The sequence below is a fragment of the Aethalodelphis obliquidens genome, unplaced genomic scaffold, assembly GCF_003676395.1.
Source record: "Aethalodelphis obliquidens isolate GAN/ISIS:26980383/991018 unplaced genomic scaffold, ASM367639v1 scaffold11, whole genome shotgun sequence".
NCBI lineage: Eukaryota > Metazoa > Chordata > Mammalia > Artiodactyla > Delphinidae > Aethalodelphis > Aethalodelphis obliquidens.
In genome coordinates, this window is record NW_020837955.1 from 15,615,895 (window position 1) to 15,643,701 (window position 27,807).

Here is a 27,807-nt window from a genome sequence, read left to right on the forward strand (position 1 = left end):
GACTCCCACATGTATAATCTCAGCCCAGTTTCTCCAACTCCAGCCTTGTATATTTTGCTGCCTGCTCAACACACCTAATGTCTAAAAGCCTTCTCAGTTTAACATTTCCAGAACAGAAAGAAGGCCCACCCCACCCCCTGTCCTCCCAAGGTCAGCCAATGGTGATTTCATCCTTCCAGTTGCTCAGGCCCCCAAAACTCTAATATCATCCCTGACTCCTCCCTTTTAATCCCACCTCCACTTAATCAATAGAGCCTGTTGTCTTTGCCTTACATGTATCCAGAACCTGACTCTCACCATCTTCACCACTTTCACCCTGGTTTAAGCTACCACTGGCCTTTTAACTGACCTTCCTGCTTCCTCCCTTGTCTCCCGACAGACTATTTTCATCACAGCAGCCAGAGAGATGCTGTAAACTGTAAGTCAGACTTTGTTACTCCTTTGCTCCCCGTCTCATTCAGAGTCCTTGTGTTGGCCTACAAGACACGATAGGATTTTCAACACCTTGCCTTTCCTCAGCCATCTCTTGTTCTTCATCCCCTGTTCCACCCCCTAAAATCTGAATGGGTCCCTCTCTCTCCTCCTGCAAGGCTCCTCCCTTCTTGTCAGTCAAGGCCTCCCAGGCCATCCTTTTTTTTTTTTTTTTTTTTTTTGCGGTACGCGGGCCTCTCACTGTTGTGGCCTCTCCCGTTGTGGAGCACAGGCTCCGGACGCGCAGGCTCAGCGGCCATGGCTCACGGGCCCAGCCGCTCCGCGGCACGTGGGATCTTCCCGGACCGGGGCACGAACCCGTGTCCCCTGCATCGGCAGGCGGACTCTCAACCACTGCGCCACCAGGCCATCCTTTTTAAAACTGATCCCCTTCCTTCCACTACCTGCTCTCAGCATTATCTACCACCTTTTCCCTATTTTATTTTTCTCCCTGGCACTCACCACCGCCTGACATTGGCTATCTCCCCTACTACGTGTGACCTGAGATTTTTATTTTTTCGTTCCATGGCACCTAGAGCAGCACCTGGCATGTAGTAGGTGCATAATAAATATTTGTGGATGAAGCTAGTGTGTAGAACAGAGTGGGTACAGTCTGTAGAAGAGCAGGAATGAGCAGGCCTGATTGCTGTCTCATCTTAGGTGGGTGGATGTATCCTAATGGACGGATTTAACTGCACCCTCAAAGTGGTGTTCTGTTCCTGGGACTGGCTTATCTCTCGCCCCAGGCCTGGGTAAGGTCTCAAATACCTGGGATGTAATTTCCTGTGGTTTGGGAGCCTCTTGCTAGGAGTTGCTGGGGCTGAAGCAGGAGGACAGAGTGAAGCCCCTTACTAGGGTCCCAACCAAGCAGTTAGCACTTTCTTGTTATTTTACGTGTGCAACTATGTAAGAGTGGACCCTTCTCCCAGGCACACATGGTATTTGTGGTCATTAACTCAAGAGGTGGGTATGGGGTGGTCTGATAGAGTGTGAGGCAGGAAGGCGGGTGACGTGGACTCCAGGCCTCTCTACCCATTGAATTGACTTGCTGGGGAATTTTTAGAATCATAGAATTTTAGAGCTGAAAAGGAACTTAAAGATTTCTTTAACCTCTTTTTCTTTTCCAGCTATTAAAAAGAGAATAAAGGTATGTCTACTCCCTGCCAAGTTCACAGAAATATGGTGCAAACTATATAAAAACTGCATAAGCTCCTTTAAGTTTTGAGTATGCTAAGGTCAAGAAATTGTGGTCAAGGTTAAGCATATTCAAAAGGGAGGGGGTGTGGTCTCTTTGCCACTTTCTTGAATGGTGATCTTGGGCAAGTCATTTGTTTGCTCAGTTAATCATCTCTTAAAAAAAAAAAAGATGATATTTCCAGTTTACTTCAGAGAGATGTTGTGGGGATAAAATAAACTAACATTGTTTTTAAAATCACTTTCATGGCTTAATGGTCTGCTCAGATATGAGGTCCCAATCCAGAGTGTGATCTGCCATTGATGGGAAATAAGGCCTTGGTTCTCTGCTCCTTCCTAGTTGTGTGTGCAACTTTAGACAGGCCTCTTGATCTCTTTGAGCCTCAGTTTCCCCATTTGTACAATGGGATGACTGCTGCCCTGCTCACCTCCCAGAGAGATTGTAAGAATCAAGTGCGATCCTGGATGAAAGGAGACTTTGTGAACTTATGAAGTTCCCATTATTCAAAGGTAGAGGATTTTTACACACAAAAACCATAGCCAGTGATTTTCCCCAGATCATTGAAGCTTACTCTTTTTTAAAGAGCAAAACTATAAAAGAAATGTTTAAAAACTATTTTTGGATGGGAATCTTTCTGAAACGGATGATATGCTTCCCAGCAAAGTATACTGAGCATGAATAACCTCCTCTTTGCAACTTGGGGGTGTTGAGTTTGGACCTGTATGTACAAAGCGCTGCTTGGTGGAGATGGGGACCACAAAAGCCTCTTTCTCTCAAAAGCCTTTATCTCTGAAAGAAGGTGAGGGTGAACTTGTGGCAGGTGGAAGGTAAATTGCTGAGGAAGAGCCCATTACACAGTGGCCTGCCTCGAGGTCCCAAGCAGTATTGGTGTGGGTAGGCTCTTGAACCCTGTTCTGGGCTCTGAATGAAAATAGCAGTCCTGCCTGATCAGTTACTGTACTCACGACAGTGTGAGGCCCCCAGGCTTTTCAGAATGTAGGACATTGGGTCCCAAACTAAATGGTTCCCAGCTGCTGTGCTTTTGGGGTTCACGTTTCCACCTATAATTGTTGCTCTGTCTTCTCCCTGGTAGTCAGTGTCACTTTTTTTTTTCTCATTAAAAAACTTGTGGTTAAATATACACAAGATAAAATATAGCATCTTAACAACTTTTTTCTTTTCTTTTTTTTTTTTTTTGGCGGTACGCGGGCCTCTCACTGTTGCAGCCTCTCCCGTTGTGGAGCACAGCCTCCGGACACATAGGCTCAGCGGCCATAGCTCACAGGCCTAGCCGCTCCACGGCATGTGGGATCTTCCCGGACCGGGGCACGAACCCGTGTCCCCTGCATCGGCAGGCAGACTCTCAACCACTGTGCCACCAGGGAAGCCCCTTAGCAACTTTTAAGTGTACCGTTCTGTAGCATTAAGTATATTCACATTGTTGTGCAGCCATCACCACCATCCATCTTCACAACTTTTTCATCTTCCCAGCTAAAAATCTGTACCTATTAGACACAGACTCCCCATTCTCCCCTTCCCCAGCCCCTGGCAACCACCGTTCTACTTTCTGTCTCTATGAATTTGACTACTCTGGGTACCACATAGAAGTGGAATCAGGCAATATTAGTCCTTTTGTGCCAGGTTTATTTCACTTAGCATAATATCTTCAAGGTTCATCCACGTTGTACATGTGTCCCTTGCCTTGCTTTTTAGGGGTGAATTCTATTGTATGTCTATACCACATTTTGCTTATCCATTCGTCTGTTGATGGACACTTGGGTTGCTTCCACCTTTTGGTTATTGTGAATAATGCTCCTATGAACATGGGTGTACAAATATCTGTTCGAATCCCTGCTTTCAGTTCTTTTATGTATATGTCTAGAAGTGGGATTGCTGGATGATATGTTAATTCTGTGTTTAATTTTTTGAGGAGCTGCCATACTGTTTTCCTCAGCGGCTGCACCATTTTACATTCCCACCAGCAATGCACAAGGGTTCCGATTTCTCCACATCCTAACCAATGCTTGTTATTTTCTGTCTTTTTGATAATAGCCATCCCAATGGGTGTGTAGAGGCATCTCATCATAGTGGTCACTTCTTGAGATCCTGACTACCAGGCTCAAATAGCAGCCCCTCCAGTTTCCTGGGGGAACATATGGCTGAGATTGTTAGACTCGTACCTAGAGAGAGAGTAGATGGGCTCAAAGTGAAGCCCGAGGGCCCTCCAGAGAGGGAAGTACAGGAGTTTGGGCAGGTAGATTCTGTGACATCTTTTCTGGTCAGTCAGAATCTGGCTTGCTTCTGGGTTTCTAATAATGTGGTCGATGGCTGGGATGGATGGACAGTGGCTTCCAGTTAAGCAAAGCAGTTCTTTGTTGTTACAATTCATGTGGCTCCCGAAGAACGTTAATGCTGTCTTACTCATATTGAGTGCTCCCTTTTGCACAAGAGATGCAGGACTATGGTTCAGGTGGGAGCACTTGGGATGGGTAAAAGGCAGGGAGTATTATAATGACATGGCCTCCTGGTGAGCTTGTCCGCTGCTCCAGGCCATGTGCTTCTCTCTAAGCTGTTGGGGACAAGATCTCCCTGCTTTCTGAGCCCACAGGGAAGGGGGACCAAGCTTAGTGTACCCTCACACCTCTGACCAGCCCCAGGCCCTCAACTTGTGTCCCTTATTGCCCTCGGAAAGGGGAACCTGTCAGGAAAAGGGCTGGCACAGGGTATGGGGTGGGGGGAGTAGGGGGATGGGGACGGCTCCTCATTTGTACCTGTCTCCTCTGGGAGGCTGCCACCAGAGCCCAAACCTAGGCAGCCAGCCAGTTACCAGGCAGCCTGGATCTTAGAGGCGAGCCTGTGGACTTGGAATTTTGTTCTTTTTAAGGGCTTGTAGAGATGAAATTAGCAACAGCTCACCTTTGCTGGGTGTGTACCATGTGCCAGGAGCCTCCTGTGCAGTGTCTTGATTAATCTTCACATCCATCCTATGGGTGGATACTATTATCACCTTTTCACAGCGGAAGAAATGGAGCCTTAGAAAGGTAATGTCTCCTCTCTAAGGCCATGCAGCTTGTAAACAGCAGGGCCTGATCTCAGAGCCTGAGCTTTTGGCCCCTGTATAGTTTACCTTCCCAGGAATGGGAGGAAGAGAGCACAGGGTTTTTTTGTTTTGTCTAAACAAGAGTTTGTTATTGAGTACCTTAAGGCACCCTGCTCACCTTGTTCAATCATCTCTTTTGATTCTCCTCATTTTGCCTTATGAGAACATTCCTACCCAATTTACATAGGGGAAAGTAAACTGATTTCTGGTGGTCACAGGCTGAGCAGAGGCAGAGCTGGGACTCACTTTAATACTTTGACTCAAATTTCAGTGCTCTGAGCTCATTCCATTGTGCTGCCTCCCCCCATCCCCATGAGAGGAATCGGGAGGTGGCTGTGAAGTCTGCAAAGCTGCAAGGACTGGAGTCACTCCGCTCCCTTCCCATTGCTGTCTCCTCCTCCTCTCATTTCCTCACCCCCAGGCTATATCTCGGGGTCCCATGAGTCCATCATTATGCATCTAGTACTTGGCACTTTGGCACATAGTAGGTGCTCAGTAAATGTGCATTGCATGTTTGAGGGCTGAGTGTGGTGGAAGCAGTAGAATCTCAGCCAGATTGTTCCTGAAGAGGAACACCAGCAGAATGCAAACAGCATTGTTTTCTCCCTCTTCTCCCAGAAGGAACCTCCACTTCCCAATGCCCAGATGCCAGGGACTTGAAGAAAAGAGTGCCTTGGCTCTGCAGAATTTCCCAAATTCCCAAGGGAAAAGAGGCAACAGAGCTACATTAGCAAAGTGCTTGCAGGATCAGGTGTCATTCTTTGTAATTAATAAGACTAATGATCCCTTGCTATGTTCATTTTGCCATTTTCAAAGTGCTTTCTCAAATATTATGTGTCATTTGATCCCCACAACCATCCTGTTAGGTGATCAGGACAGGAATCATTTTTCCTGTTTTACCGATGAGGATACTGAGACTTAGGATGTTAAGAGCTGCCCAAGGTTGTTGACAAGTAAGTTAGGCAGAAGCCATGGGAGGCAGTGGCCCCTCTGCTTTCTCATTGTGGTGAGAAAGCCTCAGGTCAGAGCCTCAGTTTCTGCATCTGTGAAATAGGGACAAGAGTAGACCACTTCAGGTATTCAGGGATTAAATGTGATGATTTGTGTGAAGTGATCAGTGCAATGCTTACACAGGGAGATGCTTAGCAAATGATGGCAGTAGGCCATTAATGACAATAACCTAGGCTAAGTTCATTGTTTCTTTGGGGACTTGTATTCTACTGACTCTTGTTCAGCTCAGAGTATTGGGAAGAGCAGAGTGTAGCCTCCCTTGCCTTGACCTGGGAAGTCCGACTCTGGCCACCCTCTGGCCCTTCCCCTGCACTCAGAGTGTATAGCAAGGGCTGACCCTGAATTTCTCTTGATTTGCAAAATCTGAGGTCTTTCAAAGAGGACGTTTATAAGGTAAGAGTTTTTCTTTTGGTAACAGGTGATTATGACAATTATGACAAATATTTTATTCACTTAGTATCCATTTGCATTTTTTTATCCTAGCTCCTCCAGCTCGTTAGCTGTGTAATCTGGGCAAGTTGTTTTGGATTTGGGGGCCTCACCTTCCTCACCTGTAAAATGGAGATAACAGTATCTACTCATAGGGTTGTCTTGAGGATGAAATGAGTTAAAGCACGTAAATGCTTAGACTGGTGCCTGGGGCATATTAAAATATTCAGTAAATAGTAGGTTATTTTTTTTCATTATTATCAGCATGCTTGGCACTGTATTTAAGCCAGCTGTCCCCAGCCTTCTTCTTCCCCCCAAGTTGAGATATATGGCCAATGAAGTTCATATACAAGACCTAGCTTCTGCTCTGTACCCTGGCTATTTACCATTCTTGTAACTCCACTCATTCAGGAAAACAAACGGGAAGCAAGTTGCACAAGAGTGATATTATTGCAGAGATAGCCTTGAATCTAGCTTCATTTTTTTTTTTTTTTGCGGTACCCGGGCCTCTCACTGTTGTGGCCTCTCCCGTTGCGGAGCACAGGCTCCGGACGTGCAGGCTCAGCGGCCATGGCTCATGGGCCCAGCCGCTCTGCGGCATGTGGGATCCTCCCGGACCGGGGCACGAACCCGTATCCCCTGCATCAGCAGGCGGACTCTCAACCACTGCGCCACCAAGGAAGCCCCTAGCTTCATTTTTTTAAATATGTGAATCATTCACAAAAACTTGAGAACTTCAACTCTTGTTAGTTACAGATCTCTTGCAATGTCCCGCATATTCTTGCCGATTCCAGCAACAACTAGTAGCTACTTTTCTGGGCTCTCTTGGAACAGATGCAAACACTTCTTGCCTGGTAGGTTCAGGGCTCGGGAGTGCCCTCAGTGTGCTCATCCTCAGCTTGGCAGAACATGTCTGGGTCTGCTGGGGCTTCCTTCCTGGAGCCTGGCACCTCCTCCATGAACTTCCAAGAAAGCAGTGATAAACATCACAGCAGGGCCACTTGTCCACACTTGATACACAGCTCCCTGCAACTGGATTCAAAAACAATTGTTTTATAGTTATTATATACTGCTGTTTATTGAGTACTAACTGTGTGGTAGGCCCTGCGGTAGGTACTTCATACACATCTCCTCTAATCCTCCTGTTAATTCACTGCAAGTGATGTTGTCCTCATATTAGGGGAGAGGCTCCGTGTATACTAACTCTTGCGCCCAGGGTCACATGGTGAGAAATGGAAGATTTCGGATCCCAGGTTACTGTTTTCCATTTTCAGCCCTGCATTCCTTCCATGAAACACCTGCCTCACTGTCAGTTTCAACTGAGGGCTCACCGGGCCCTAAACAGGTATAGCTGGTTTACTGACGTCATTGCCACCCATGACTATCAAATAGTCTGCTTCTGCCAGTTCTTGCACTATGTATCCCGAGTATGTTAGGAAGTGCACTTTGCGACAGCCTTCATGGGTTTGTCCCCCCTTCCACCTCTCCCCACCTACCCCTACTGCAGTGTCTGCTAAACAGACCACACTGTCCTCTGTAACATGGGATATCACACATGGCATTGATTTTTTTCACTTATGCAGTGCGCTCCGTTCCCCCAAAATAGACTGTCACGTGGCCGGAGCATTTCCTTTCACGAACCCTCACAGCAGCTCCAGGAATCATCACCCCTGAAGCAGTCCCGTTTATGTGGTGATTACCACGTGCATTAGGCACCCTACTACATGTTTGACATCACTGCCTTCAGTGTTCACGTCAGCCCCAGGAGGTAGGCATAATTACCTCCACTTTACAGATGAGGAAGCTGAGGCTCAGGGAGGTTAAGACCCTAGTCCTCGAAAGTGGGGGAACTGGTGTTTGAATCCTAGTAGTTGTACCCCAGGGGCCTGTATCTTAACTGCTATGGGAAACTGCCCCTAAATATTCACCGTAACTGCCTTGTCCCGGCCGTGGTGTTAGCACAGGGCGCAGCGTGAAGAGTCAGTTCCTTTCCTCAAGGAGCTCACGGTGTGGTGGGCTGAATAATACTGAGCTTCTGTGATCTGTTTTTATTTATTCCATTTCCATGTGGGCACACCCAGGTGTGCAGATTCATGACACACAGCTCCAAGGTTGCAGGGTGAGCTGAGGGGACAGTCCCCGGCGAGCTGGCAGTGCTCTGTACGGCTGTGTTTATGCCCCAGGTTTACTTCTCCGTTTGCTATTTGCCCTTCTTCCCTCTGGGCTCTCACATCAGGTTCATAGAACCCCGAGCTCATCTGGGTCTGGCCCAGTGTGATATTCCTGTTTGTGGCCCAGTGCAGGGCTGGCTGGTGAGGACAAGGGAAGCCTTATTTGACTGGAAACTCGCTGCTATTATGGCTTTTTATAAGACCCCAAATTATTTTTTGAAACATGCTGTATGCGCTGTTATTTGGTCGCGCTCCCTGAGGAGCAGAGTGGGCTAGTCTTTGGAGTCCATAGGCAGAAGGAAAGCTACATTGGACCCTTTAATCTGTAGCTGACCCTGCCTATCTGAAGCTGAGCTTAGCGTTGCCCTGCTTTGATGTATGTCCCATGGAAGATCCAGGGCCTGGATGTCTGGTCCATTTTTGGCATTAAGCACGTTTTTCCGCAGCCCCGGACAGAGATTCTCAGTCTGCTACTGTTGACAGCACCACTCCTTGGGCATTCATCTATGCCAGGGGCCTAGGCCCAGGGGAAATATCCAGGGAGAGACTTCAGCCTGTGGGCCCTGTTCTGCATGTGTCTGGCTCACCACCCGATGCTGGTTTGGATATGGATTGATGGGGACCCCTTTTGTAGGCTGGGCCTGGGGCCTCAGTTTTTAGAGGTGAAGTGATCCAAAAGCTGTGGGGCTGCTCAGAATCCACCCTTACCTTTTAGAAGAGAATTGGCATTAATAAGGAATTCGGCTGGAGGAACTGGTTCAGAAATGTCAAGCCCCTGGCCTGTGGTCTGTCCTGTGCAGTCAGAAGTGGAGCTGGTACCTGACCCAGGGAATTGACTCCATTTCCTGTGTCTTTTCTGTACATCCTGCCTCATTCCCGTGTATGCATATTATACATGTATGTCTCATCATCCATGATGGCTTACAGTCTATCTGGGGGAAGGAGCAAAGACGAATAGAGGTGTGATACAATTTCAGGCAAGATAATGTGTAGACAAGTGCTGAGCCATGCGGTGTAGACAGGTAGAGACAAAGGCAACGTGTAGACACTTGAGAAAGAGTCGAGGTTGGATAGGGCAGATATTAAGGGTAAGTGAGGAGAGTTTACAGCAGGGTTAGTGATTTGAGTAAGGGGTGCAGGTTGGAGAGAAGCAAGTAATACGATTTTCTTTATTGTAAAAGCAGTCTGTGTTTATGTAAAAAATGTGAGCAATACCAGAAAGCCCAAAGAAGAAAACCTCCTTCATCTTCCCACCACTCAGAGAGTCTCCATTCCCGTTTGGCGTTTGTTCTTCTAGCCTTTCTTTCTTTTTTATTTTTTAGGCAGTAGAATCAAATTGGCGGTGTACACCAAGGTTAAGGGAAGGTCTCGAATAGCAAATGGGGAGCGTAGGTCAGAGCAAGCCTCTGCTGGTTCCTTACACATGGAGTGCAATGAATGAAGTGCTTCAGGAAGAGGCACCCAACATCTGTGAGCAGATGGGATCGGAGCCTGTGAGGAAGCAGGGCCTCCTCCACCCAGAGCTGGGACTCAGATTTCGTCACCCACTGCAGAAGAGTCTCAGGTTTACTCCTCACTGCTGCTTCCCAGGGGGTCAAGGGAAAGAATTTGTCCTGAGTCGTCTCAAAAGCTCGCTCCCCCCGACACACCCCCATCCCACAGACTCCTCTCTTTCTTACTTACCATCCGGTTTCTCGAGCAGAGTTCTCCTCCCCTGGAGTTGGGGCCACACAGCCGATTTTTGCCCCACCACAAAGCTGTGCTGCTACCTGAGGTCATTTCAGGGGAGAAACTATATATAGCGGAGGACTAGCATCAGGACATCTCCATATTGTTCTGACCGTTTAGCATTGCCCTTCAGCTGATGCAGACAGGGTCACCTGGGACTCAGCGCCCGTCAGATGGGCTCTGCGTTGTATCTTCAGCGCTTTCTCTGTGTTCCCCAGCCGGTGCTAACCCACACAGGACCGGGGTTCTGACCCCTCCCAGTTCCAAGAGAGCCTTTAAAGGAGCTGCCTAGGGAAAGGGGCAGTAGGGAGAGTTCAGAGCCCAGAGTTCTCTTCCAGCTCAGCCACTTGGCACCTGTGTGGCCTTATGCCTATGAATCTCTGGCTCCTCATCTGAATGATAAAGAAATTGGTCTGGAACAGGTATTTTTGTTTGTTTGTTTGTTTGTTTGCAGTACGCGGGCCTCTCACTGTTGTGGCCTCTCCCATTGCGGAGCACAGGCTCTGGACGCGCAGGCTCAGTGTCCATGGCTCACGGGCCCAGCCGCTCCGCGGCATGTGGGATCTTCCCGGACCGGGGCAGGATCCCGTGTCCCCTGCATCAGCAGGCGGACTGTCAACCACTGCGCCACCAGGGAAGCCCAGGAATTTTGTACTATTGGTTTAAGCCACTGGAACCCTTTCAGATGCAAGCTTACAAGGTAGCCTGATATATACAACCAAATGGGCGTGCCCCTGGTTGAGGCTGGGGACACTGGAGACCCAAGAGGTTCCATTGAAGTCTCAGGGTCCCGCAGAGTGCACAATTTGAAAACCACTAGGTGAGACAACCCTCTGAGGTTTCTTCTTCTAGACTTAGGATTCATGGTCTGGCCTTGCAATGGCCTCTGGCATAAATGACCCATCAATAGGGGTGGAAACTTTGTGACCTCTTGGAGACTTTGATGGTCATCTTGGGGGAGGGGAGAATGGTACAGGGACAGAAATCTCGGGGCAGAGGTTTCTGTAGTGGGACAGCCCAGGGGAGCACAGTTTGCAGATCCAGTTGGACGTGCTGGCCCGCACTGCCATGGGCTATTTTTCTCCAGCCTGCTCCCGTTTGCCTTTCCTTTGAGTGCTGGTTTGTCCCAAAGATGAGATGAAAATGAGGATATAATGCACTTCAGGCAAGGAACGTGCATTTAACTTAAGTTGCCTGGGGCTGAGTTACATACTTGATACGTGGAGTATTTGTAGAGCATGGTGGTACCTTTGGCAGGAATCAGAAAGCCAGGATCTGGGGCCAGTTTTCTTCATTCAGCAAGTTTGTTTGTCAGGCACCTGCTTTGTATTCCTGGAGAAGCATAAGGGAGATGCCAGCTTTGTTAGGACCCCTTGATTTCGAGTTAACAGAAACCAGCTGAATCTAGCTTAAGCACAAAAGGTGATTAATTACAGGGTTTCAGGGGTTGCGCAGGACCCCACGGCAAGATTGCTGCCTGGCCTTAAGCAGGGATTGGAAAAACCTTGTCAGATTCTCCCTCTTCCCCTCAACTCGGCTTCTCCTTGGGCTTCCTCCTGTCTCTGCAGCCGGGCTTCCTCCTCCTTCAGGCCACACGGCCCCAGTGTTCCTGCTGCAGCTCCAGCCACACTCAGGGGGGCTTAGCTCTCCCAGCCCAAAGTCCAGATTACCAGAGCAGTGGGTCCAATTGGCCCAGCTTGGTCCACTCAGCTCCAGCCAGGGGGTGGGGTCACATGCAGTAAAACCTGTCTCGTGGGGGCCACTTCTGACCCCGTGCGGATGCGGGGCAGCTCCAGAAGAGGGGCACTCGTGAGCCGCACAGACAGCTCCAAAGCTGTGAGCTCCTCCAGCCCTCGGTGAGGAGCTCCAGTCCCAGGGCAGGAGCAGGTGTAAGAGGAGCACTTGCTAGGCTCCCAGGGAGGCAGGAAGAGAGGTGACCCTTGGCAGAGCCTGCTTGTTGCCGAGTACACGGCTCTTCCAGTTGGGGCTGTCAGACGGAGGCGGCAGGGCTCCCCGGGCTGGTGTTGGCAGTGTTCCCCACAGAGCAGGGGCCCCTCCGCGTTAGCTCAGGGGGAAAGGGTTTGTTGGCAGGATTACAGCGAGGCAGCCGGCCTCATGGGAGCTGGGCCTGAAGAGCAGTCAGGAATGGAGGCGGCTCTGTCTTTTGGGGGCTGTTGGCCTCTCCGCTTGTGTCTGAGCATCTGCTCCTGGCTTCCCCCTCCGTAGACCCAGCCTTCTCTTCTTACTCATCGGCTTGTTCCGTGACTGAGCACACCAGTGCCAAGTTCTGGCAGCGAGTAGATTGGCTACTCTGTGGCCAGGGACCACCCAGGTACAGGCAGCAGGTGGGCGCCTGATCCTGCAGGATGCTGGGCTGCTCCTTTCAGGACTCTGGGCAGGGCAGGTGTTAAGAAATGGTCTCCTCATACCTCCTGCAGTCAGGGGGAATGCTTGTGGACAGAGGAGAGGGGAGCCTGGAAGATGGAAGAGAGGAGGGGGCTCAGGAAGGGGGACCAGTCTGAACTGAAGCAAGGGTGCAGGGAGGGGCCGGGGGGCCAGTGCATGCTTCGGGGAGGGGACAGTAAGAGGCAAGGCCTGAAAGGCACCTTGAGAGCTGAGCTGTGGGCCAGGGGTGCGGAGGGGATGGGGAGCCACTGGGAACGTGTGGCCAGGGCACGCTGCCGGGGACTTGAAAGGGTACCCTGGACTCCGAGGCTGAGAAGGATGGCTGGGGAAGGGATGGAGCATGGCTGAAGACAGCCAGGCCAACTAGGGGGAGGAGGGGAAAGGTCTGCCCTGATATGTTGGGAGTGGAAGTCCCTTTGAAGAAAGAATCCACAGGATTGGGTGACAGGTTGTCGGAAGCAGAAGGAGGGCCAGAGGCGTGGGGGGAGGGGTGGGAACATTGGGGAGGGCCTAGCGACACTGGGAACTTGGGGAAGGGAGGCTCCTCTAAGGAGAGAGATCGTTAGCCTTACAGAGCAGCAGGGCTGCTGGAGTGCTTGTTGTTTTATGTTGGGAGAGCTGAGCAGAGTTAACAGAGAAAGGGAAGTCCCAGGCTAAAGGAAGACTTCTGGAGAATGGGTCCTGGGCCCACCAGCTCTGCTTCTCAGGAACTGTGATCCTGCCCAAGGCGCTCAGCTTCCTCATCTTCAAAATGGGAACAATATCTGCCCAGGCTTCCTCCTAGCGATGTGAGGAAGGTCAGAGGTCACACACATGGCGATGCTTTGTACAGATGCGGGCAGCCTTGATACTGTGGCTGTTGGTGTGACGGCCTGCACGGTGACCCCCTCTGCAGGGTCAGGGAGCCTTCCTTCCCGTAGCCACCCCCGACTCCCGGATGATGTCGCTGCCAACTCCATGTTACCTGGGGTCATGTTGAGATCAGCACCCTTCTGGAATTTGAGCCTGGGGGTACCTGGATGGCCGATTAGGTCTAAGATTAGTCACCCCTCACCAACTTCAAGCATTCTCCTGATGGGTGCTGTGTGTGTGTGGAGTCCAGTGGGCCGACTGAGGCTGAGCTCTCCCTCTGGGAGAAGGAGAAGAGGCAGTTGGGGAAGGGCGGGATGTGGGCAGGCTGAACCATGTACATTTCAGAGTGGAGCTGGAAGGTGATTTCTCCCCTGCGTGGGCCTCCTTGGCCTGTTCCCCAAAGAGAAAACCACGGAGCACTTGTTTGAAAGTTCCTAGGAAAAGGGGAAATGATGAAACCTGCATCCTGTTTTGCCACCAGCCTAGGGAGGAGGACCCAGGTGGGGACAATAGATGGTGGCAGTGACAGGAGTACTGGTGAAATCCTGGGGCCTGCAGAGTTGGGGCAACAGAGGCTTGAGGAGGGGACCCAAGGTCAATGAGGGGAGAGCGTGTGGCCCTCCTTCCCGTTCTGTCGCCACCTTGCTCCATTTAGTAGCATCCGGCAGCCTGATAGCCTGCTTCGTTTTCCCCAGCCACCCCTCCCTCAGGATGTGGCCCGGCTTTCCCCTGCTGCCCACGTCCTGTGCTTCCTGGCTTCCTCCTGGCTCACCTGCAGCTTCCTGTCTCTGGGAAGGCCGACTTCCTGTGCCCTCCTGTCTTTGGTTTGGGTCTTTCCCTGGTGCTTTCTCTTTTTCCCCCTCCAGCCCCTTTGGCTGTTTCTGTCTGTTTCACTCCTACAGAGTCTCTGCTCCTCCCAGCCCAAGTGAGACTTTGTATCCTCCTGCCAGCTCCTTTCCAAACTCGGGCCCCTTGGAGTATTACTTTTCCTAAATCGCAGCAGCTGTGCATTTTGCTGGCCTACCCAGCTGTTCTTGTCCTTGACCACAGAGGTCATGTCGTTTATGACAATAAATAGAAAATGAGAATGAGAGGGTTGCCCGGTGCCTCTGGGCTCCCCTTCCAGCTGCCTGCAATCCTACTGGGAAACAGTAATAGTAATAAAAATAATAAAGCTAATGCTTATACTCTGTATTTTCACTTATCATTTTCCAGATGCTGTGCTAAATATTTTACATGCCTTATTACATTTAATCTTCATAATAACCTAGAGACATAAGTTGTATAGTCATCCTCTCACACCTGAGGGAAACTGAGGCTCCAGAGGTTATGTAAGTTGTCTGACATTACCTGCGAGTAAGCGGCAGAATGAGAGTAGAACTCGTGTGGGTCTGACTCCCATGCCCATCTCCTAACTTTGGCGACCTCTCTGCCTTCCACTGGAGGAGGAGAGTTGCCACAGGGCCAGGCATCCCCTCAGCCCACCTAAATTTCCAAGTTCACCTTTCCCCCAGTTGCCTGTTGAAACTAGTAACTAGCCCAGATAAGGAACCCTTACAGCGTCCTTCTCAGAGCTGTGCTTTGTTTCTCGTTTCTCCGTCCTTCTCAGAGCTGTGCTTTGTTTCTCGCTTCTCCGTACCCCAAACAATGGAAAGACCTTCAGGTGGCAGGGCTCATAGTATTTCTCTTTGCTGTGGACTCCCCCATACCAGTGTCCCATTTTACAGACGGGAAAATGCCTCCTAGTCTTTTTTTTTTTTTAATTCTTATTGGAGTATAATTGATTTACAGTGTTGTGTTAGTTTCAGGTGTACAGCAAAGTGAATCAGTTATACATATACACATATCTACTCTTTTTTAGATTCTTTTCCCATATAGGCCATTAGAGAGTATTGAGTAGAGTTCCCTGTGCTGTACAGTAGGTTCTTATTAGTTATCTATTTAGATATAGTAGTGTGTATATCTCAATCCCAATCTTCTAATTTATCCCTCTCTCACCCACCCTTAACCCCGGTAGCCATCAGTTTGTTTTCTACATCCTCCTAGTCTTAAGAACTTAATTTGACATTATCCAGACAAAGGAACTTCAGAACTAGGAATAATAGTCTAATCTCTTGACTTCCATTCGATACTCTTCCCACTGAGATCATGTTGCCATTCTGTTCTGAGTGTGCTAGAACTGTGCCCCAGAGGTTGCCTCTTCCACACATTCTGTTTAGAACACTTCTGCTCTTTGCAGTCGGCCCTCTGTGTTCTATTCTTGTCTGTGAGCGGTGATCATCAATGGGAGAGAGATTGAATCAAAATCTCTGGGGATTGGGGCATATAGGAAGTTTGAAAGAGCATATTCAGTATCGTAATCACATCTTAGGTTTGGAAAATAAACCATTTTTAAAATGTAAACTATCAAAGGTAGAGTTTGGCAAAAATCTTGCCTGATGTTACAGTAATTCCTAAGTCGGGCATGGCACAGTTGTGTGTGTGTGTGTGTGTGTGTGTGTGTGTGTGTGTGTGTGAAATCTGTATTTATCAAAAGGGTGTGTGCTTAAAAAGGCTGGGAAACGTGGTTTTCCAACAGGAGACTGTATTGTCTTGTCGTTCTGTGTCCTGCGGCCCTACAAGTGTTTACTGGAGGTGCCTCAGGATGGCTCACACTATATGGGGGCATCCTGCCTGCCTTGTCTCGGTTGGACCGAACCCTCTTGGGGCTCTGGGTGGCCTACCCGATGGCTTTGTTGTATGCCAAACGAAGGTGATATCTAGTGTGGAGGCCCGGTCCTGGAGAGTTCAAAGCTAATCTGAAGTATATACCTTCATAAAGCTCAGGCGTGCATTGAGTTTGTATATGCCTGGCCCCATGCTTTGTCCTGGGTATGCAACTGAACAAAACAGGTATAGTCCTGCCCTCATAGAACCCACAGAGTAGTGGGGAAACAGATTATGCCCAAATAATCAAAATGCATATGACAAAGGGGCGAAGAGGGTGTTGGGAGAGAACTGTGGGGTAGGGGGAATGAACTGTTTTGGGGGGACGATCAAAAACACTTCCCTGACGAAGATGCCTAAGCTGACACCTGAAGGCTGAGACGGAGGGAGCCACGTTTGTCTCATGTGACCACACTCCACTTGGGCCAGGACTGCTTGCTGGCCCATGAGACACCTCTAGATAAATTAGAAGGAGATGCTTTTGGGCAGAGGCAGTCCTGCTAGGGCCCGTTGCTGATGATTGAACATGAGCTGGCCCCTGGTCCTGGTGCTTATGTGCTGGGTACAGTCCAAGGCGGGGAGGTGTGGGGGGAGGATTACCCAAGCCAGATAGAAGGAACTGCATGAGTGAAGGCCCTTGGACAGCAAACAGCTTGATGCCTTCCAAGAAGTGAAAGAAGCCATTGGAAGAAGCAAGTTGCCACCTCAGCTTTTCTCCCCTGGTAAGGAGGTATTTTCCCTTTCAAGGAGAAGGGAGAGAGAGGCCGTGTCTGGGGCACTGTCCAGAGCTGCGAGGCTGTCCAACAAGCACTTGGATTCTGGCTTCCATGGGGCCATAGTTAGTTGGTGAACGTCTGCTCCGACCTTCTTCCCACAGCAGATGTCCCTTCCACAGTGTCCTAGGAAGAGAGAAGGACCCTTAGGAGGGAGTTCTGGGGAAGCCAGGACAGAGACCAAAGCCCAGGGCCTTCCAGCTTCCATTCAGCCACCCCAGGACAAGTACCTACTCTGTGCCAAGTTCTGTGTTAATCTTGCCAATTTGGAATATCATGAACCTTTAACCTTTTTCTTTGTCTTACCTGGGACACACAGCCTTTCATTCCACAGGTAGGGATGATGGACTCAAATGCGAATGATGGCTGCTGGGTGCAGAGCTCTGCTCGCCTTGGGGGAGGAAGTGGCATTTGAGTTCGGTCCTAGGTGCGTGGATGCACATGGACCATTAATTTATGGAGTGGACTAAACTCTAAGCTCTTGAAGGGAGGGCTCCTGTTGTTGATGGTGCATCTGCAGTGCTTAGCGTGATGCCTGGCTCGTCACAGGTGCCCAGTATGATATAGAGATTTATTTGGAGATTCAGCATCTCTCCAGGAAGGCTGTCCAAATTCGAACCCAGGTTTCTGTCCCTTTGCCCGAGGCCTGCCACTGGCCACAGCTACCTAGTGACAGAAAAACTAAGGGATGTTTGAGGAACTTGAAATCATGTCTTGGGGAACTGGGACTGCTTGGCAAGAAAACACAAAGGCACAGGGGGATCAGGAACGTGGTCTTTAAATCCTCCAAGAACTGTTGTCGTGATACTGTTACCAGTTACTGAGCCCTTCCTTTGTGCCAGGCACTGTGCTAGGGGCTTCACGTATGCAATCTCGTTTAATCCTCGCAATAATCCAAAAAGGAGGATATTATTATCCATATTTGATAAGGGAGGGAACTGGGGCTTAGATTAAATGACCCCCAAGATTGTCTACCTGAGATTTAGAATGGATCTCTCTGACTCCCAGACCCGTAATTGCTGAGAGATTTTAACCAACCCAACAGCACTGCCTAGAGATTTTGTCATGTGCTTTCAGAAACTAGAGCTGGCACTCGTGGGTAGGAGCTGCAGGAAGGTAGTTTCCTGTTCCCCATAGGGTGATTTCTCTTCCTAAAGGAGAACAGTCTGAAATTAGAATGGGCTGCCCAGCTAACACTGCAGGACCTCCCAGGATCTTCAACTTCAATGGGATCTGGTTCTACAAAAGCTGAAGCTCTCCTGCCTTAGCCTGCTAGGGGCTTTTTCTGAACCGAGTTGACATGAGCAGCAGTACTCAGACTTCCTGGGTCAACCCAGCCTGGACTCTGTGTTCTGCTCCCTGTTCTCCCTGAAGCCCAAGCTATAGGGCTGGGTTCAGGTTTCTTCCAAAAGGAGCTGGGCAGGAATGTGCACCTGACCCCCTTTGGAATGGGCCACGCAACCACCTGGCCAGGTCTCTGGACCCTGGCATGGAAGCTGGCACTTGTTTGGGCTTCAGGGGAGGGCAGATTGGAGTGGACGCACCTATTCTGGGCTCTTTAGGGCTACAGATGTTTACATGCATACATTGATTGTCCTGTGCCTTTCACTTTGCCTCACTGACTTCCGGTGGCCATGTGGCTGGCTCCAGGATGCAGAAGGGTATGGGTTGGCTCTTGAGCCCCTGCCACACATCAAGTGAGTTGATATCAGTGGTTTACACAGGAGGCTGCAGGAGCAGGGGACAACCAATTGGAATTGCAAGACATGGATGAGATCGCCTTTTCAACTCCAGAGCATTTTGACCAGAAATTAGAGTTGGAAAGGCCCTAAAGGTGATATTGTCCAGCTACACACCCAGCGTGGAGTTGCTCCACTCAGCACCCCTGCCAGGCAGTCGGCCAGGCTTTCCTTCAACAAGGCTAATTTTGGATGGCTCTAATGAGGAGGAACTCCTTCCTGGCCCTCTGCAGAGTGTGTTCCTATGCACTGCCTTATTGCCTCTCACCGTGGCCTTGTGAGGGGGTCTGTATTCAATGAGCTTGCGTGATCCTGGGCAGGCTTTCTTTGTGTCTCCCACCCACTCGTTCTGCATGAGCACGTCTGCTTCCCTTTGGTGAAGTTTTCCTGTTACCACTCCTGGGATACGAATCCAGGTTAAGCATTGGTGACCTGTCTTACAGCGTGGTGAGGATCAAAGATAAGGCATAGGCCTTGCCCAAGTCATCCCACACGTGTGGCCAGGCAAGGACCACAGCCCCCGAGACGCTCAGTCTTGTCCTTTGCTGCTCAGGCACAGTCTGCCTCCCTCCTGATCTCTGGCATGTTTTATGTGCAAGATTCAGATTTCCAAACAGCAAGGTTAAAGCTTTTGGCTTCCTTCTTTAGAATGTACCTGGCTGGTGGGGTGAGTGTGGGGATGGACACGTAGGAGCCACATGGTACCAGGAACAGGACATAGCAGCAAGGAGGAGGGATCTGGAGGGGGGCCAGGGTGTGATGGCTGAGTGCCTCGGAGAAGGGCCACCGCCACGGGAGGCTGGGGCCACCCTGGTAACTCCCTCCTTTTCTCCTTCAGAGGTCTTTCATCTCCCTGCCTCCTTTTTCTTTTGGCTTTTCTCCTTTTTCTCTTCTTGTGAGGCAGCCCTGAGCTGTTCTGCCTTCTAGCTCTTTAGCATCTTCTCTTCTGTCTACCTGGAGATTCCCGATCTTAAGGTTTAGCATCCTTGACACATCATATTTCTTTATAACGTCTTCTCCTTCAGGGCTCTGCAGCCATACCTGCCACTTCAGAGCAACTCCTGTCTGTACCTGGGAGCTTTAACACTGAGCCTCAACCAGACAGTCTGGATGCTTGGCTGCCAGCCTGCCCAGAACATTTAATTACCTCTTGCAGGTGACATCTTATTTCACAGCGACATTTCACGACAGTGCCTTAATGCTGAAGGACAGGTCCGGTGGTAGGAATTTGATGTATCGTGGCATGCCAACAAGAGGACGTTTGGGGGCAATAGAAGGAAATGAGTAATTTGTGGAGTACTTTCCACATGCCAGGAACAGGGCGAGCTTCTCCTTCCAGTGAGCCTGTGAGGTGGCACCATTATCTCTGTTTTACACATGCGAGAACTCAAGCTTGCTTAGGGTCCCAGGGCCAGTTAATGGGTGGGGTCAGAGTGTGAATCCTCTTCTGCTTGACTCCAGAGCCCAAGCTCCTTCCCCTGGTCTGTGCTGCCTCTCCACAGGGCCTCTGTCTTCAGTGTTTCCTACTAGCGCCGAGCCCAGCACCTGGGGTGAACATGAACATGTGATGGTGGTCGTAGAAGGTGGGATAGGGCTGTCAGGTAGGGGCCTGGTGAGCTGGGTAGACCTGGGATGGTTGGGCAGATGCCTGAGGCACCTGTGGGCTGGGGGAAGGCAGTGGCTGTCCTCGGTCCTTGTACCTTCTGTTTGGGCGTGACTCAGTGGGCACCCAAGCTTGAGAGCATCCAGAAGTGGAATGAGGAGCGGTGGTGCTGGGTGTAGCAGACCCAGAGTTATGTCAGGGCTGTTGATCTCGGCGGGCTCCCAAGGCTGACGAAGACCAGCTTCCTGGTACCTCTGTGAGAGGTGGTATTGGTGAGATTATGTCCACCATCTCCTGGGCCAACTTATTTCCCATTTCTCTGGTTCTCCGCACCTTCTGCCGCATGACAGCCAGCAGGTTGAGTGTGAGGGGACCCATCTAGGGACTAGAATAAATGTTGGTGTGCATTTGGTTTTGCATCCCTTAACCCTTTCTTAACAGTGGGAGTCAGGCTTTCAAACCTTTGGGGACCAGGTTTGTTTTTCTGGTTCCGTCCATTGGCTCTGCTGCTGCCTTTTCCCTGCTCTCGCCACAGTGCTCTTTACCCCTGTTCGTGCCTCCTTATGGGTTCCTCACAGAGTGTTTGCTCTCACTTGTACACCTTTCACCTTGCCTCCTCTCCTGACACTCCTAGATCTTAGAGGCTTGTGTGGGGGTTAGGACTCACCCTTCCCCAGTAGGCACTGAGAAAGGTATTTGACGATGATGAAGATTTATGTCCCATTGGTGCCTGGCTCACCCTGTGAAGGCAAGTGCGTTTATTCACGTTAAAGCTATTCTGCCGTACGAAAGGGGCCTAATGATACAATTGCTTGAAGAGTGAGAAATTTATTTTTCTGTCTCATGTAGTGGCCCTGATTCTCCCTGATGTGAGCAGACCGGGTGAGAGGGCACCTCTGCTGCTTGTGGTCATTCTGGGATCCCTTCCCTTTGGAAGCGCTGCTGCATCACAGGACATCATTGCCCACATGGCTGAAGCTTGGTTTCCAACCAGGGGAAGGGAAAAGAGGAGGTGGAGGACGCAAGCCTGTTGTCCTTAGGCCCAGGTCCTCTGTGACTCATTTCCCTACAGCTCACATTCCATTGGCAAGAATAAGAATGTAATTACAGGGACTTCCCTGACTGCAAGGGAGGCTGGGAAATGTGGTCCAGCTGGGCTGCCGCTTGCCAAGAAGGAGGGCAGAATGGACTTGGGTAGACAACTGCCAGTCTTAGCACAAAAGATGGAGAGTATTTTCCTTTGCATGTGCCGATATGAAGAATGTTTCCCTGCCTGTAATGTGGCCACTCTCTTTGATAACTTGTACACATGCCTCCCTCCTTGGCAAACATCTGTGCATCAGACTCAATGCTGCACAAACTGGGTGAACCAGAAGCTGAGTAAGGCAATTCCTGCCTTTAGCAACTCAGTGTGGTCTGGAGAGGGCAAGTGTGGAGGCCAGAGAGTCTGTAAGTGCCAACACAGAGATTCTCTTGTTCTTGTGTGCGAGGCACTGCAGATACAGAACTAAAGGACCACACATGGCCTCCATATGCGTGCAGCCGTGTGGTCTAGGAGATGGAAGTGAAGTGCTGGGAGCAGGGCTGGCTTGGGGAATAAGGAGGGCTTCATAGAAGAGGTGACACTGGAGCCAGGCACAGAAGCGTTCAGTTTCAACAGGTAGAGGCGGGAATCTTCAGGAGAGAAGACCAACAGCGAAGGCGTGCAGACTTGCAAACCCGTGCAGGGTTGCTGGCCCGGGTGTGGTCTGAGCATAGTGGGAGCGAATCCAGATGTCTGTGTGGCTCATTCCTTGCTCCGTTCTGGCCTCTGCACCTGCTCCTTGCACCTGCCTTCCCTGGCCACCCTTTCTACAATTGTGCCCCCTCTCGTGACTTTATTTTTCTGCTTTATTTTGAGCATAACACATATAAATACCTGGCACATCTATATTGACCTGTGCATCATCTGTCTCTCCCATTAAAGTTCCATGAGAGCAAGGATTTTGTTTTGTACAGTACCTGGCAAATAGCAGGTACTCAGATGTTTGTTGAATGAATAAATGAATGAATAGAAATGTGTGTTGAAGATCATATTCTTGGAAAACCTTGATTTCTTTTTTTTTTTTTTTTTACGGTACGTGGGCCTCTCACTGTTGTGGCCTCTCCCGTTGCGGAGCACAGGCTCCGGACGCGCAAGCTCAGCGGCCACGGCTCACGGGCCCAGCCGCTCCGCGGCATGTGGGATCTTCTCGGACCGGGGCACAAACCCGCGTCCCCTGCATCGGCAGGCGAACTCTCAACCACTGCGCCACCAGGGAAGCCCAAAAACCTTGATTTCTATGCCAAAGGGTTGGGCTTTTATTTTGTAGGCAGTGGGAAGCCACGGAAACTTTTTGAGCAGGGGAGTGACACAATCACTGTAGGGAAGGTTATTGGCAGCAGGAAGATGGGTTGGAGCAGGGAGAAAGTGCCCCTTCCCTGGTCCTACCCCAGCTCCACAGCAGTATACCCTTCAGCCTAGTGCTCCGTTTGTGCAGCCTGGAAACCTTTTCGTGGGCACAGTCATTTTGTTTGGGGCCGAGCAGAGATTCAGTCTCTGGCAAGTCTTCATTCCTAGCAGTGGGGTGGATGTAAGCTGACCTATGCTTTTCTTTTTGGAGGCCAAAGAAGGTCTAACAGCCACTCTTGTGCACTTCACTGGTGAAAGTGAAAATTGATACAGTCTTTCTGGAAAGCAGTTTGGCAAAAGGTAACCAAGTATCTTAAAGATATTGTTAAAGATACCTTTAACCTAGAAATTCAACGAGGACTCTGTCATAGGAAAGTAAGCCAAAGTATGTGCAAAGCTTTATGTATGAAGACTTTCGTCCCAGTGTAAAAAATTAGAAATTATCTAAATGTGTGACTCAAGTACCTCTCATCTCCATCCCACTAAAACTCTGCCTGCCACATAATAGGCACTCAATACAGTTGGAGTCTGGGTCCTTGTTTTCTCTCCTGAGCTAATGCAGCGGCCTCCTTACTGGTCTTCCTGCTGCCAGTCTAGTCCCCTCAAACCCACCCTATGCATGGATTCCAGAATGAATGATCAAAAATGCGTGTCCTGGGCTTCCCTGGTGGCACAATGGTTGAGAATGTGCCTGCAAATACAGGGGACACGGGTTCGAGCCCTGGTTTGGGAATATCCCACATGCCGCGGAGCAACTAGGCCTGTGAGCCACAACTACTGAGCCTGTGCGTCTGGAACTTTTGCTCCGCAAGAAGAGAGGCTGCAACAGTGAGAGGCCCGCGCACCGCGATGAAGAGTGGCCCCCGCTCGCCGCAACTAGAAGAAAGCCCACGCACAGAAACGAAGACCCAACACAGCCAAAAATAAATAAATAAAATTAAAAAAAAAAAATGCGTGTCCTTTGGGTTCGAGCCCTGGTCCGGGAAGATCCCACATGCCGTGGAGCAACTAAGCCCATGTGCCACAGCTACTGAGCCTGTGCTCTAGAGCCCACGAGCCACAACTACTGAGCCTGTGTGCCAGAACTACCAAAGCCCACGCGCCTAGAGCCCGTGCTCCGAAACAAGAGAAGCCACCGCAACGAGAAGCCCGTGCACTGCAATGAAGAGTAGCCCCCGCTCACTGCAACTAGAGAAAGCCCATGCGCAGCAATGAAGACCCAACACAGCCAAAAATAAATAAATAAATAATAAATAAATTTATTAAAAAAAAATGCATGTCCTTCTTCTGCAGCATCTTTTCTGGGTTCTTCCAGCTCTTGGGGGTAGTGTCCACACTGGCCTCACACCTTCCATAGCCTGCTCTCACCTCTGCTTTGGCTTAGTTTCCAGCCGCCTCCTGCCTTGCACGTCACACTCTGGCAGCACTGCTTGTGCTTCCCCTGCTCACCTCCAGGCCCTTGCTCCCCTTCTTTCCACCGCCTGGCTAACCCCTGCTCATCCCTAGACTCAGAGCCGACTTCAGGACCTCTCATAGACTGAGTGAGACCCCGTCTCCTGTGTTCCCGTGGTCCTGTGTGATCGCAGTCCTTGTGTTTGTACGTTGTTTTCTACTATCTCCTTATGTGTCTGTCTCCCTTACCAGCTCTGACCTTGAGAGCCTGTCTTATTGGCTTTGTGTCTCTGTTCCCCAGCATGGGGTCTGGTACATAGGAGAAGCTCAATACATTTTCTTGAATGAGTGAATCAATGAATGGAGAATGATGTAAGCTTTTGTTATGAAAAAGTACATCCTGTACAGTGCTAAACATGTAGTAAGTACCCAGTAAATATTTATTGAATGATTCTATGTGAGACAGAAAACAACAGGATTTTTTGGAAGTGTCTTATTTATTCTGGATTTCCTTTATTTCCTGAGTTGACCTTTCGGGGTACAACCTGGGCATCTGCATTTTTACAGAGCTTCCACAGGCGAATCGGATGAGCAGCAAGGGCTGCAAATCACTGGCTTAGCAGATTAAAATAAAAGCAGGATTGAGGACATACTAATGGTGGGAGTTTGGATTGTACACACTATGTGATCCCAGCAACACATGCGTGCATTGAGAGGAACAGAAAGACAATTGCTCAGCATGTTATTGCTGCTTATTGCTGGGTGTCAGGATTTGGGTGACTTTAATTTTTTTTCTTTTTGTGTTTTATTGTGTACTTTTTCTCTATTTAGTATATGTCACCTTTTAAACAACACAAAAAAATGAAAAGAAGGGCAGTCAGACAGGAGTCCTGATTGTGCTTGGCATGGCGGGTCCTGGGGTCAGCCCTGGGCCACAGCCTTTCACTGGGTCCTGTGACTGATTCCGGCACTGGGTCTAGAACCCGACCCTTTACGCTTTCTGAGCTCCAGCATCCTGGTGCTCCGAGAAACTGCCCAGTGACCGGGGACCTTGGAAACTGCCGTAGATGATTCCTAGGTCCGAAGCAGGCTGCCTTGTCATTCCAGGTCTCCAGGTGAGGAATGTGGTGGGAATTTGGTAAGAATTTGCCACCCCAGGGTAGTCTCCAAACGGGTCCAGAACAGAAAAGCTGAGCTGGGATGGGATGGGGGTGGGGCCCGGATCTGAGGGCCAAGACCAGTAGGTTCACTGTGATACTGGGGGCTGGGTAGAGAGCCACCTGATAGGTATGAGGAAGGGCAGGGGCAGCCAAGTGGGACACTGAGGGTTACAAAAGTGGGACAGTTGGGGAGCAGGTAGCAGGGGACTGACTGGCTTGAGGAAAGCAGCCCACTGGAGGGAGCACCCCTGAACCAAGGGGCTCTTGGTTTGTAGTCTCTTGGCTCCGGAGCTAACCAGGCAGCTGGGATTGTCCACAGGGTAGGGGTGGGGCGTGTTTGCTTGTTATCTAATGCCGTCTTCCTCCCAGCAGCCTTTTTGAGTCTTTCCCTTTATGTCCGCCATCAAGGTGAGCTCTTTCTTTCCTTTAAAGCCCCGATGGTCCTTGTTCATGCTTCTTATGGCCTTTGTCACTTTCTGATTTTGTGTTCTTGTTTCTGGGCGTGTCTTGGGCCCTCCTGAGGCAGGATGAAGTCTCATGAATCTTTGCGGTCCACACAGGCCGTGGTCGGGTCCAGCGAAGGTGGAGGAGTGCTTCGAACCTGCTTTCCTAGCTGGAAAGGTCAAGGCCAGGGCTACAGCAGGGAGGGCTCTGCTCCTGGCCTTGTGGCTGGCTCCTGCCTGGTGCGTCTCAGGGTCGCCACGGCGACAGGGTGCTCACACGCAAGTAAATAGCATCCCCCGTGCAGGGCTGCCGGCCTCAGCAGTTCTTGACCCCAACTGAGTTGAAACTGAGAGGATGCCTTTTCCAGCAGCCGAGAGCCCAGCCCACAGGGCTCCCTCCCTGTCCCTTTAGTGGCTGTGCTGAAAACAGATACCTCCTGCTGCCCGGGGTTTGCTGCCTCCTTCTCCCCACTGCCAGAGTCTGTCTGCACAGTCCACTGCGGGGAGGAGGCTTGGGGCAAAACAGGTGGTCTCCTAGCACACAGCTGCCAGCTGCATCCTGTCTGCCAGGGGCCCTTCCTAGGGCCTTGCTTCTTCGGGTTTCAGCACCCTGGGAGCCTGCCTTTCTCCTCTGCCCCAGAGGTGGATTGAGGGGAGGATGAAGAGGCTGCTCCTGCCTGGCCTTGGGCCGGTGGAGCACACCTGAGAGGATGAGGCCTGACCTGTCCCCTCAAGTCTGACTCAGCTCTTGCTTGACACAGATCTTCAGTCCTCGTCAGACTGTCTCAGGGAGGGCAGGTGATGTGGGCCACGGCCAAGCTGCCCGAGACGGGCCGGGCCCTGCAGCCTTCTACTCTGGGAAACCCCGCAGGCAGGGCCAGCTGCATCTTTCCTAGCCACACAGCCGGCTGCCTTTCCCGGAGACGAAGGCCTGAGGGCGGCTCCACCAGGAGGTCAGGTGTTTTCCCCTCCGTTGTCCCCTTTCCCACTCTCACCCTCATCTCTGCCCAGGAGACCTGGGCTCTCACCACCCCACCGTGTGATCCTCTCCCTCGATCCTTCTCTCAGCCTTTATTGAGCACCGATTGTGTGCCAGGCACTGGCCTGAGCCCTGGAGCTCCAGAGATGGTTAAGGCCCAGCCCTGCCCTTACAGTTTGTTTGCAGCGCAACTCCTACAGAGTGGCTTAAATGGGAGTTTTATCAGATCCAGGACAGCGAGGAAGAATCTTTCCTTAGAGGTGCCTTGTGGGCAGAAGACACCCAAAGTCCTGACTGAGTTGTTTCCACCTTGTCATGACAAGCATCTTTTATTGCCTTTCCCTGTAAGGCTTATAAAGTTTTCTACCAAACCACACTTAAACCAAAGCGTAACACACACACACACACACACACACACACACACACACACACACACACACACGAGACCTTATTTTTTTAAGAAGTCAATCCATATACAAATATATATTCTAGAAAGTTAAAGGCCCATTACTACACCCCTCCAGTGGAAAGACTGGTGTGTATCCCCCAGATTTTTTTGCTCGCTGATGCTAACACTGTCTTTATAAACTCGGGCTCATTTGGAGCTGCCTGTTTTCTTGGGAAGCACACAGCCTCCAAGGGCCACCACCTACCTGTGGCAGTTACTCCAACCCTAGACCTCTACCCAGAAAAATGGCGTCGAGCTCACAGTCCTCCTTGCTCCCTCCCCCCACCCTCCCCACTTTGCACCAAGTCAGGATCTATAGCTCTGTGGTGAAAGCCTTTGATTGGCTAGAATTTCGTTTGCCAACCTCCCCTTCCCCGCTTGCACCCCAGACTCCTCTTCCCTTGAAGAGGAGCGTGTGGGCAGTGGGGAGATCCCACCTGGATCTAGAAGTGGGACCTCTGGGGTTTTCTGCCCATTCCTCCTCCTTCTGACCATGTCTCTCACCTCCTTTGTTCTTCCCCCATCTCCTGACCTCAAGAACTTGAGTCACAGAAGCATCGCAACCTTCCAGAATTGACCAAAGCATCTTTTCTGGGCTGGAATTCTATGATCTCCGTGAGCCACTAGTTTCCATATGCTGATGAGAAGCTTTAGTTGACTGATGTCTTAGCGTTTCCGTTAGAAAAATTATAATCTAAATGTAGTTGGAGAGAAGTTCTTTCGAGACTTGTGGGGGGGAGGGTAATAAAAGGTCTTTGTCACGACCAGGT

At 50.3% G+C, this 27,807-nt stretch overlaps 1 protein-coding gene across 2 annotated transcripts in view; it reads left to right on the forward strand.

Annotated features, from left to right (window-relative positions):
* UBTD1 (ubiquitin domain containing 1) overlaps positions 1-27,807 on the forward strand; it is a 51,403-nt gene that overhangs the window by 4,067 nt on the left and 19,529 nt on the right. Inside the window, exon 2 of one of the 2 annotated variants that reach the window (XM_027112207.1) lies at positions 380-418. The exons of the other annotated variant lie outside the window; for it this stretch is intronic. The gene's annotated coding sequence lies outside the window, so the exon portion shown is untranslated. The remainder of the gene's footprint in view (positions 1-379; positions 419-27,807) is intronic. 2 annotated transcript variants of the gene reach the window in all.